This window comes from Mytilus trossulus, chromosome 6, assembly GCF_036588685.1.
Source record: "Mytilus trossulus isolate FHL-02 chromosome 6, PNRI_Mtr1.1.1.hap1, whole genome shotgun sequence".
NCBI lineage: Eukaryota > Metazoa > Mollusca > Bivalvia > Mytilida > Mytilidae > Mytilus > Mytilus trossulus.
In genome coordinates this window covers 10,354,145-10,365,869 of record NC_086378.1, presented here as the reverse complement: position 1 = coordinate 10,365,869, position 11,725 = coordinate 10,354,145, and the positions used below count along the sequence as shown (strand labels likewise).

General features: G+C 34.1%; 1 protein-coding gene across 1 annotated transcript in view; it reads left to right on the top strand.

Annotated features, from left to right (window-relative positions):
• The first annotated feature begins 7,795 nt into the window (after positions 1-7,795).
• The window catches only part of LOC134720761 (uncharacterized), an 83,093-nt gene continuing 79,163 nt past the window's right edge, over positions 7,796-11,725 (top strand). The window contains exon 1 of the mRNA XM_063583243.1: positions 7,796-7,845. The gene's annotated coding sequence lies outside the window, so the exon portion shown is untranslated. The remainder of the gene's footprint in view (positions 7,846-11,725) is intronic.

Here is an 11,725-nt window from a genome sequence, read left to right as displayed (position 1 = left end):
CGTTAGATGTCCGTTCTTATCCGTTAGACGTCCGCCCATACCCGTTTCATGTCCGTTTAGCGTATGCTTTACCCGACGACGTTCGATCTATCCGGTGCAAAATTTTGAGCATGTTCAAAATTAACGGATGAAGTGTCCGTTGAAAGTCCGGTAGGCGTCCGTTTTGTTCGGTACTCGTCCGTTACTTGTCCGTTATATATCCGTTGGATGTCAGTTTGACAAATTCACCAAGTAGCTCTTATATAGCCAAGACCCATTGGTGGCATTCTGAAGAAAAAATGAAAACCAGTTACACAGAAACTTTTGGAATATTTATACGATTTACAATTTTCATTATTTTCATCCGTTAGGCGTCCGTTCGTGCAACCGGTAAGGTGTGACCACAGTTTAAATACAAAAAACAACAATATAGGAGCAACACACTATGTTTACTTTTTCAGAACCGACAAATGAATGATTACGTAAATGAATGTTAGTTTGAACGATGAAGTATTTAAAGGACAGAAGCACTGATTTAAGTACACGTAGAGAAAATTATCATCATTAAGATCACTTCCTAGATTAAATGCGATATAATTTTCATTCACAAATCTCTAATGATTTAATTTACATTATCACTGTCGATTTGTTTTAAATGTGGTGTATATTTGGTATAAGCTGAGTCCTTAACGAACCCGTGCATAAGTCAGAACCTGCTGTTTATGGGTTGTCGTTTATACTGAGATATTGTTAATAATTAAGCGTTTCTCGATTTTTATGCCCTATTTATGGGCATTATGATTTCTGGTCTGTTCGACGGTCTGCTCGTTCGTCCGTCTGTCCCGCTCCAGGTTAAAGTTTTTGGTCAAGGTAGTTTTTGATGAAGCTGAAGTCCAATCAACTTGAAACTTAGTACACAGGTTTCCTGTGATATTATCTTTCTTATTGTAATGCCAAATTAGAGATTGTATCTTCTAATATATATATATTAATCTGTTTGAATGATATATTACAATGCAAAAAACTTTCAGCACAAGCACTGTTTAATTATAAATTTATTTTTTGACACTACATTCCTTATTTAACAAATTTAACAAATTGTTAATTTTGAATTCTCTTCTTGTTAACACAGGAACATATATATGTTCCTGTGTATATATATACTGTCCCCAGGTTGAAATCATCGTTTATATCATAACATGTTTTAAAGCCTCGTTTTCGGTTTGAAAAATATTTGATTGTCTATTCCGTAAATAACCCACATGTTTATTGGGATTTTTTTTAATCAATCTGATCATTTGTTCCCAAATTGCTATTGATAATACTTGCAATATTTGGTGACTGTCATACGAGGCCCTACTGACTGATTTACTAATTTGTTTTATTTGATAGATTCATTGATTCCCAGACGTCAAGTAAACACACACCATCCAATCTATCTCTATAAAAAAATATAAAAAATCAAATTAGAATATAAGTTAGTAAAGCCTCTAAGGTAGAGTACAGCAACAAAATATTGCAAGTTTTAACAAACAGTAAAAATAAATAATTTATTTAAAAATAAAATTAGATTTTAGATTGATTACTCGGGAATACTACCAATACAACTGAGACCAAATGACAAGGGTAATAATACAAGGGCACAGCACGACCTTAAACAATGAGAATGAAAATTATTTATACGACAAACCGTGAATAAAAAAAAATAAGAAAAAAAATATGTCAGACAACAACCAACAAAAACAACAGAATAACAGACTGATAAAGCATATGACAGGGTTAATAAACAATATTATAGGCATCCGAAGGTTTACTTGAAACATAAATAACAGACATTGCATAAGGTGCGCAATAGAGTCTACGATTGGAAGAGGTGCACAATAGATTCCACGACAGGAAGAATACAGCAAAAGATTCCACGATAGGAAGGTGTGCAATAGATTCCACGATAGGAAGAGGTGTGCAATAGATTCCACGATAGGAATAATAGAGCAATAGATTCCACGATTGGAAGAGGTGCACAATAGATTCCACGACAGGAAGCACTGCGCAATAGATTCCACGATAGGAAGAATACAGCAAAAGATTCCACGATAGTAAGAGTTGCGCAATAGATTCCACGATAGGAAGAGTTGCGCAATAGATTCCACGATAGGAAGAGGTGTGCAATAGATTCCACGATAGGAAGAGTTGTGCAAAAGATTCCACGATGGAAGAGGCGTGCAATAGATTCCACGATAGGAAGAGTTGCGCAATAGATTCCACGATAGGAAGAGTTGCGCAATAGATTTCACGATAGGAAGAGTTGCGCAAAAGATTCCACGGTAGGAAGAGTTGCGCAATAGGTTTCACGATAGGAAGAGGTGTGCAATAGATTCCACGATAGGAAGAGTTGCGCAATAGATTCCACGATAGGAAGAGTTGCGCAATAGATTTCACGATAGGAAGAGTTGCGCAAAAGATTCCACGATAGGAAGAGTTGCGCAATAGATTTCACGATAGGAAGAGGTGTGCAATAGATTCCACGATAGGAAGAGTTGCGCAATAGATTCCATGATAGGAAGAGGTGTGCAATAGATTCCACGATAGGAAGAGGTGTGCAATAGATTCAACGATAGTAAGAGTTGCGCAATAGATTCCGCGATAGGAAGAGTTGTGCAATAGATTCCACGTTAGGAAGAGTTGCGCAATAGATTCCATGATAGGAAGAGGTATGCAATAGATTCCACGATAGGAAGAGGTGTGCAATAGATTCCACGATAGTAAGAGTTGCGCAATAGATTCCGCGATAGGAAGAGTTGTGCAATAGATTCCACGTTAGGAAGAGGTGTGCAATAGATTCCACGTTAGGAAGATGTGTGCAATAGATTCCATGATGGAAGAGGTGTGCAATAGATTCCACGATAGGAAGAGTTGTGCAAAAGATTCCACGATGAGGAGGTGTGCAATAGATTCCACGATAGGAAGAGTTGTGCAAAAGATTCCACGATGAGGAGGTGTGCAATAGATTCCACGATAGGAAGAGTTGTGCAAAAGATTCCACGATGAGGAGGTGTGCAATAGATTCCACGATAGGAAGAGGTGTGTAATAGACTCCACAATATGAAGAGTTGCGCAATAGATTTTAATCCGACAAAAAGTAAAATAAATATTTTGTTTAATGTAGGTATGACGTTCTTCAATGTGTAGATGTGAAAAAAAATCGTTAAAAACGGACGAAGATGTAAAATATTATGTATGTCCTGAAGACATGTATAGCATAGTACAGAAAAGGTCATGGTAGCATGGACAAAATGGTAAAGGAGGCAAATAGAAAGTGTGCAAATGTTTCATACGAAGCTTTAAAACTTTACAAGGAATGCCAACTTAAAAAACGTAGAACTACCAGTCTATTTTTATATTAAGAAAAGCACATTTCTAATAGCGAGTTAAAATTGTAATCAGGGATTTTACAAAATCCATAGCTCTATTTTACAAAATCACTAATTAGTCCAGTGATTTAAACAAAAAACTGATTTTACAAATTCCCTGTAACAAATATATGTCGAGAGTTAAAATCAACCAAAATTTGTGAAATATTATATTCTTCTTTTATATTGTCTGAATTCCTAGAAATAGCAATTACAATGTAAAACACTGCTGTTTTAGAGGCTAGTGCCTCAATAGTTGCTCGTAGGGTTCCTTTTGTTTTTAATACCGGTACTGTATTGGTCCTATTTAAAAATGATGTCACATGACTCCTTGTCTAAAGTCTTAAATACTTACGAACCATTATCTATTACTAAATTTGTTTAAAGAAATTTAGCAAATCTATCTTTATGTCTTGAGGGCAACAAATATTCATGAATCTATTTCGACAACCTAAGTCATCATATGAAGAGATGGTCATCAGGATATGGGTAGAGATATACACTCATATTTCTATACGATACAGTGTTCTAATTAGAAATGTCGTTGATGGAAATGTTGACATAAGATTGTTTTGTGTTGGTCATCTTTTGGTGTTATGCTCTCAAATGGTTAGCTTATACAATTATTTGTCACGAATATACTTTATGCTTAAGGTAATTTTTGTTGGTTATAAAAATGCCAGTGAACGTGCGCGCATATCAGTAAGTAGCGCTACCGCGTCGGTTACGCCTTAACACCCCAAAAGACAATAACAATCAAAACCAAGGAGTAAACAAAGACTCAACAAAAATAAGGACATTTACATCAACAGTTATAAATAAGAAACAACACGAACTCCACTAAAAACCGGGAGTCAAATCAGGTGCTCCGGAAGGGTTTAAGCATTTCCTGCACCGTATACGGCACCCGACGTGTTATTTCTTTGATCAGTTCGGTAATGATGGAAAGGGTATTATGACTGTGTTTTTACAAAAGAAGCATTCAATTCTTAAATGTTGTTTATAGTTGTAAATTTCAATAAATAAGGTGAAAAAGATCAATATAGTATTAGATTTGTATTGGATTATCCGACAATTTATAATGATGACATCGGAAGTATTATATTCTACAATGTATCATTACACTAGTAAAACATCTTATGATTTTACATACTTAACGTTTTAAAATATATAATTATTAGTTCATGAACTCTATATACTCAATTAACTAGGTGGTATCCCCTGATACAAGCTTTATCATACATTTCAATAATTGTTTGTTATAGCCAATATCGTCATTGAAGAACTTGTTTACGTGTGTTTTCTGTAACATAAAAGTTAATCATCATTTCATAAAAGTTAATCATCATTTCAAAGGAAGGTACTTATCTTGTTTTGTTAAAAAACAAATATAGTATAGACATGGCAGTGGCACAACAAATGCCTTATAGTATTGCCAATGGCACAACAAATGCCTTATAGTATTGCCAATGGCACAACAAATGCCTTATAGTATGGCCAATGGCACAACAAATGCCTTATAGTATTGCAAATGGCAAAACAAAAATCCTATAGTAATGTTAATGGAAAAAATGAATACGTTATACCTCATAGTTATGCCAATTGCAAAATAAAATATTAAATATTTATGCAAGTGACAAACAAATATTTATATAGTTATGCCAGTGCAATTAATATCTTCTAGTTATATCAGTGGAAAAATAACTAAATAATAGTTTTGACATCGGAAAAAAAAATAGGACAAAAACTAATATATTACAGTTGATTCAGTGACACAACACTCTTCGAATCTTTAAACAAACTTATTAGTAAATGTTACATTATTGAAGTTGTAATAAGATCAACTAAACATAACTTAAGGAGTAGGGACATTAAGGCTCGGTTTTTGCCCAAGAAAATAAGACTTTTTTTGTATCTATTCGCACATATATTAAGAAAAAACGTACCAACCATGTAATGCTATGTATTGTTTTCATGCAAACAGTGAAAAATACAGAATTTATGCAGTTTTATATCGTTATTTCCATTTAAGAATCATATTGCGCAGCCAAGAAACACCAAATAATTTAAAAAAAGCTTTATTATTCATAATTACACCAAATATAAAATCCTTGTGAGCACATATAATATTCCAATCTAAAATATGCTTTAAATTTGATGAAAATATTATTTACCATGGAATCCTCGTTTAACATGATTTTTTTATGTATATTTCCTGAATACCTGATGCCTTAGTATAATATGCATAGTCACAAATTTGAGTATATGTATTATAACTTTTAAATTTGCAGTAATATTTGGGCCAAATAAGGGCCTTAATGCACCTACTCCTTTGTATATCTTTTTATTTTTTCTTGTATGTTTAAATACACATCAACCATTATACATAATTACGAATGTTATAAGGGTTAAATCCAAGGTACACTTATTCCTGTCGATATTTTATTGTGTATATCTCGTCTAACTTTTTTTTTTAAAAATGACTACCTTTCATTAGTGTTTAGTATTAACTTACATTTTTATTTCTGTTCTCGTACTATGAACAACAAAATCATTTTGTAAAACATATTTCCGTACTCCTAACAATCAACTTATTTTATTCAAAGTTACATGTATGCATGTGTACGCTATTTTATTGTTTAACGCCATTTTGTTCCAGGTTATGTTTGTCTTTTTGACTTTGTCTAACATATTGTATTTATAATGTGTCAAATATCAAATTTATTCGTTCATTGTATGTTAAGTTGTTTTGTAAATATTTCATTTTGATCGAGTAAAGCCATTTCAATTGATATGTTATATAGTGTGTCTTTCTGTGTTTTATGTTGAGCTGCTGTTTCAGGATAGGCCGAAGCTTGGTTACTATTTAAATGATTAAACCTGCTGCATTTGCTTGAATCTATCCTAAGTGAGGAACCTGTTATTCAATGGTTGTCTTTTTAATGTGGTTCATAAGTCTTTCTCGTTTTTTATATAGATTGGACCGTAAATTTGCCTGTTTGAATTGTTTTGCACTATTGGTTTTTGGGCTCTTTTTAGCTAGCTGCTAAGTGGGCCAATGGACATTGTTGAAGGCCGCATTTTGATCTTTAATGGTTCACTTTTTACCAATTGTGACTTGAATGGAGAGTTGTCTCATTGCCACTCATACCATATCTTCTTATATCTTTCTGATTGCTTCCATTACTTATCTATTTGATACCCAGGAGTTGTCTCATTGCCACTCATACCACATCTTCTTATATCTATCTGATTGCTTCAATTACTTATCTATTTGATACCCAGGAGTTGTCTCATTGCCACTCATACCACATCTTCTTATATCTATCTGATTGCTTCCATTACTTATCTATTTGATACCCAGGAGTTGTCTCTTTGCCACTCATACCACATCTTCTTATATCTATCTGATTGCTTCCATTACTTATCTATTTGATACCCAGGAGTTGTCTCATTGCCATTCATACCACATCTTCTTATATCTTTCTGATTGCTTCCATTACTTATCTACTAGTATTTGATACCCAGGAGTTGTCTCATTGCCACTCATACCACATCTTCTTATATCTATCTGATTGCTTCCATTACTTATCTATTTGATACCCAGGAGTTGTCTCATTGCCACTCATACCACATCTTCTTATATCTTTCTGATTGCTTCCATTACTTATCTATTTGATACCCAGGAGTTGTCTCACTGCCACTCATACCACATCTTCTTATATCACTCTGATTGCTTCAATTACTTATCTATTTGATACCCAGGAGTTGTCTCATTGCCACTCCGATGATACTACATCTTCTTATATCTATCTTATTACTTCCATTACTTATCCATTTGATACCCATAGATCAGTTAGAAAGATTCAGTTATGTATTTGATAGATAAAATTGAGACTGGAAATGAAGAATGTGTCAAAGAGACAACAACCCGACCAAAGAGCAGAAAACCTGATAAATCTTATATTTTGTTCGATAAACTCTGGATGTCATTTATTTTCATCCTTCTCGATTTTAAGATTCGCAGATTTATGCTAATGTTAAATTCATCAATAATCATAAAGACAATACGTAAAGTATAAACTTCTCCAGTCATTCTCCTATATATATAGTGATAATCTCTCTGAGAGTAGACCATTTCCATGGAACAAATGTATATGAATATTGATTTTAAGAATATCATGGGATTTCAGTACATTTGTTAATCCTTATCCATTCTATCGAAATGTTTCTACTTTTCTATAAAAAGACGTATTTACATGACAATTATTATCTACCGTGAAAAAAAGAGAACAAAAGCTAGTTACAATTAACACTTTACCGAGTTGACGCTTGTTATTTTTTGACTGATTATACGGCAATTAAGTTGCTACACCTGTCTGATGATCACTTTACCGAGCTGATCACCAGCATCACACAGATCATCATCATCAAAAGGATGTACTTCTTTTAACAGGTAAGATACAATTCACATTCTTATTTAGCTTGCATCAAACTGTCAATTTAATATATTCATTTCTTCAATAATTCTAAATTTTAATAATCATAAATTGATATTAAAATATGACTTAATTTCCCCTTAATTATTTGTTTTATTCTAAGCTTATGCATTCTATCAATAGATTGTCATCTGTTATTTTCATATTTTGTTTTCATTCATTCTTTTTTATATAATGTAATATATTTCTCTGTTTATAACAGCTTTTTCAATAAAGTAGACAAAGGTGCCACAATGTGTTATTCTAAATAATTCATACACAAATCCAAGTCCTTTACAAAGGATTAAGTGCCAGAAGGTGCTATCGCAGAAGTTGCTGTTTTGAGGGAATTGAATTTAAAGTTTTTGTCTATTCATGGGCGCACATCATCTACCACTTACTGATCCTAAATTTCTATTTAATTTAATAGTTTATACATATAAATATATAACATTTAGAATAGAAATGGGTAATGTAGTCACCTTTGAAGAGACAACAACCCGACCAAAGAGCAGGAAACAGCCGAAGGCCACCAATGGGTCTTCAATGAATACTTTTGATATGTCAGATAATGCAAATTTATTAAATCTTTTAATAAGAGTTAAATTCACATATTTTTATATAGTTGTTTTTTGGCACAAATATTTCCTTAGTAGAATTTGACTAAAAAATGCCGAATCTGAAGATAGCAACTTTAAATGTAAATTTCAATGTAAAATATTTTATTACATAGCATCGTGTTTACAAACAGAAGGAATAATACAAATCATATATATTGTCCGTTATTTTGAACCATGAAAGCTGTGCACAGCTTTTGGTAATGCGCGCATGTGTACGAACGAGGTAGTGGAATTTGGGTATCGAGCAGGATAAATCAACGTTATTGTGCATATGAAAATAAGCCTAATGTAAAAACGTGGCAAATCTTCTCCATTCTGGTATATTCCGGAATATTTTCATCAGTTACCCTGTTTTCTTTTCCTCACCTCTTCGAGCAACTGTTGGTGTATCTGGTCCTCTTGGTTTCCTCTTGGTTTGGAAACAATTTGATATTTACTTTGCATATTGTACCCGAAACGCTTTTATATAGAGAGTACGAAATATCTCATGATCACTTAACAATTTTTTTTTAAGAATTCAGTATGAAAAAATTCTTTGAAATGATGAATATATGCAAAATGATAAAATTATCGACAAATTTATTAAGGATTGTCTTTATATATTTATCAGCTTTACTTTTACAACAAATACGCGCACATTTATGTAATAAAAAGCTTCGCACAAACGTACAGTTAAAATAACACGAATACCCTGCTTCAAATGTGATACCCGTCGTGCTGCCAATGACAAGACACACTTAGTTACTTCTTCTTTTTTTTCGAGGATACTTTGCATAACTTTTATTAACATAAAAATTCGAATGTTTTAATATTTATTTATTTATTTTTTCTTTCTTTTTCTTTCGGGGGGTGGGGGGTAAACAGAACCATATGATTGTCAGCTAATTTAACCGTGCGCGGTCTACGACTGATTTACAGAGTATCGCGAAGAAATAAAGTGGTTACTGCGAGAATAGGAATTAGGCAGAATAAACTTATTGCAATGCCAAATGATGGTGGGCCTTCGTATTGCGTCTTAATGTTGTTTTTCTCTTCTTCTACAGTTATCATGTCTGTGGCAGTCATTTCCTTGACCATGTTGACGGATTTCTTTTAAATGCCCTTACCTTCGCAGCACAAGAGCATTTCTGTATTTGCAATAAGAACTTTAAAAAATGATTGACAATTTATTGAACAAATAATAAGCTTTACACAGAAATATGTATACACCTGCTTACGTTTTATTTAATCAGTCTGTTTGAAATACTAGTAATACAGTTAGTTTAACCCTACTGATTAAGCTTTACTAGGTTGATATGTAATTGATTTATAATTAAAAAGTTGAAATATTATTTCCAACGGAAAAAAATTATTCTGCAATATTGTTTCCTCTGGAACAAAAATTGTTGAACTAGATACAGGGTATCAAATATGTGTTTCTACATGATATGGATATGTTCCTGTATAAACACATTTTTGATACCCTGTATGTCGTTTCTAGTATTGAAACAAACTTTCCAGTGAGACTTCTGTTAGAGCAGATATTATGACATCGTGTATAACAAAGTTTCCTCGGGGGCTTTTGTTAGGCGGAACATATTATAAGTTATATGGTTCGCTACTGACCCCATACGGATCCATAGAGGGTTAGTAAAATCCATAGGGGGTGAGGCCGGAGGCCGAGTCCCCTATGAATTTTATTCACCCTCTATGGATCCGTAGGGGGTCAGTAGTTAACCGTATAACGAATTTATCGGACGCTGGAGTTTTTTTGCGGCGTTTTGTTGAAAAATAAACAATGAAACACAACAACATTAATAGATGACGTCGCCATTAACGCGTCATGAACCCCATATGAAACTTACTAACCCCATACGGTCTCATAGGGGGTCACCACGTGACGGCGTTTAACCAATCACAACGTGATAATTCATCTGTGGTCCGATAAATATATATGCACAGTCATGTATCACCATCATTGATGGTGATCCGATGGATAAATCTGTTATAGAGTTGTCACTGACTCAGACGTACTTATAAATATAATTATTTTCTGTGACTGTATCTTGCGTTAATTTGTAGGATCCTTTACTATAGATAATTGAACTGATCTGTAACAATAACATCTCCATGCCTTATATTTCATGTACTGTAGTACGCCGCTAGATTAAAACTGACGAGGAAAGGTAACACATGGCCACCGAGGGCTTTACTTTTGTGAAGCCCAGGTGGCCGTGTGGTCTAGCGGAACGGCTGCAGTGCATGCGATTTGGTGTCACGATATCACAGTAGCTTGGGTTCGAATCCCGGCGAGAGAAGAACAAAAAATTTGCGTAAGCAAATTTACAGATCTAACATTGTTGGGTTGATGTTTAGACGAGTTGTATATACATAATGTACACAGCCATGTATCACCATCATTGATGGTGATCCGATGGATAAATCTGTTATAGAGTTGTCACTGACTCAGACGTACTTATAAATATAATTATTTTCTGTGACTGTATCTTGCGTTAATTTGTAGGATCCTTTACTATAGATAATTGAACTGATCTGTAACAATAACATCTCCATGCCTTATATTTCATGTACTGTAGTACGCCGCTAGATTAAAACTGACGAGGAAAGGTAACACATGGCCACCGAAGGCTTTACTTTTGTGAAGCCCAGGTGGCCGTGTGGTCTAGCGGAACGGCTGCAGTGCATGCGATTTGGTGTCACGATATCACAGTAGCTTGGGTTCGAATCCCGGCGAGAGAAGAACAAAAAATTTGCGTAAGCAAATTTACAGATCTAACATTGTTGGGTTGATGTTTAGACGAGTTGTATATACATAATGTACACAGCCATGTATCACCATCATTGATGGTGATCCGATGGATAAATCTGTTGTAGAGTTGTCACTGACTCAGACGTACTTATAAATATAATTATTTTCTGTGACTGTATCTTGCATTAATTTGTAGGATCATTTACTATAGATAATTGAACTGATCTGTAACAATAACATCTCCATGCCTTATATCTCATGTACTGTAGTACGCTGCTAGATTAAAACTGACGAGGAAAGGTAACACATGGCCACCGAAAGCTTTACTTTTACGAATCCCAGGTGGTCGTGTGGTCTAGCGGGACGGCTGCAGTGCAGGCGATTTGATATCACGATATCACAGTAGCATGGGTTTGAATCTCGGCGAGGGAAGAACAAAAAAATTGCGAAAGCAAATTTACAGATCTAACATTGTTGGGTTGATGTTTA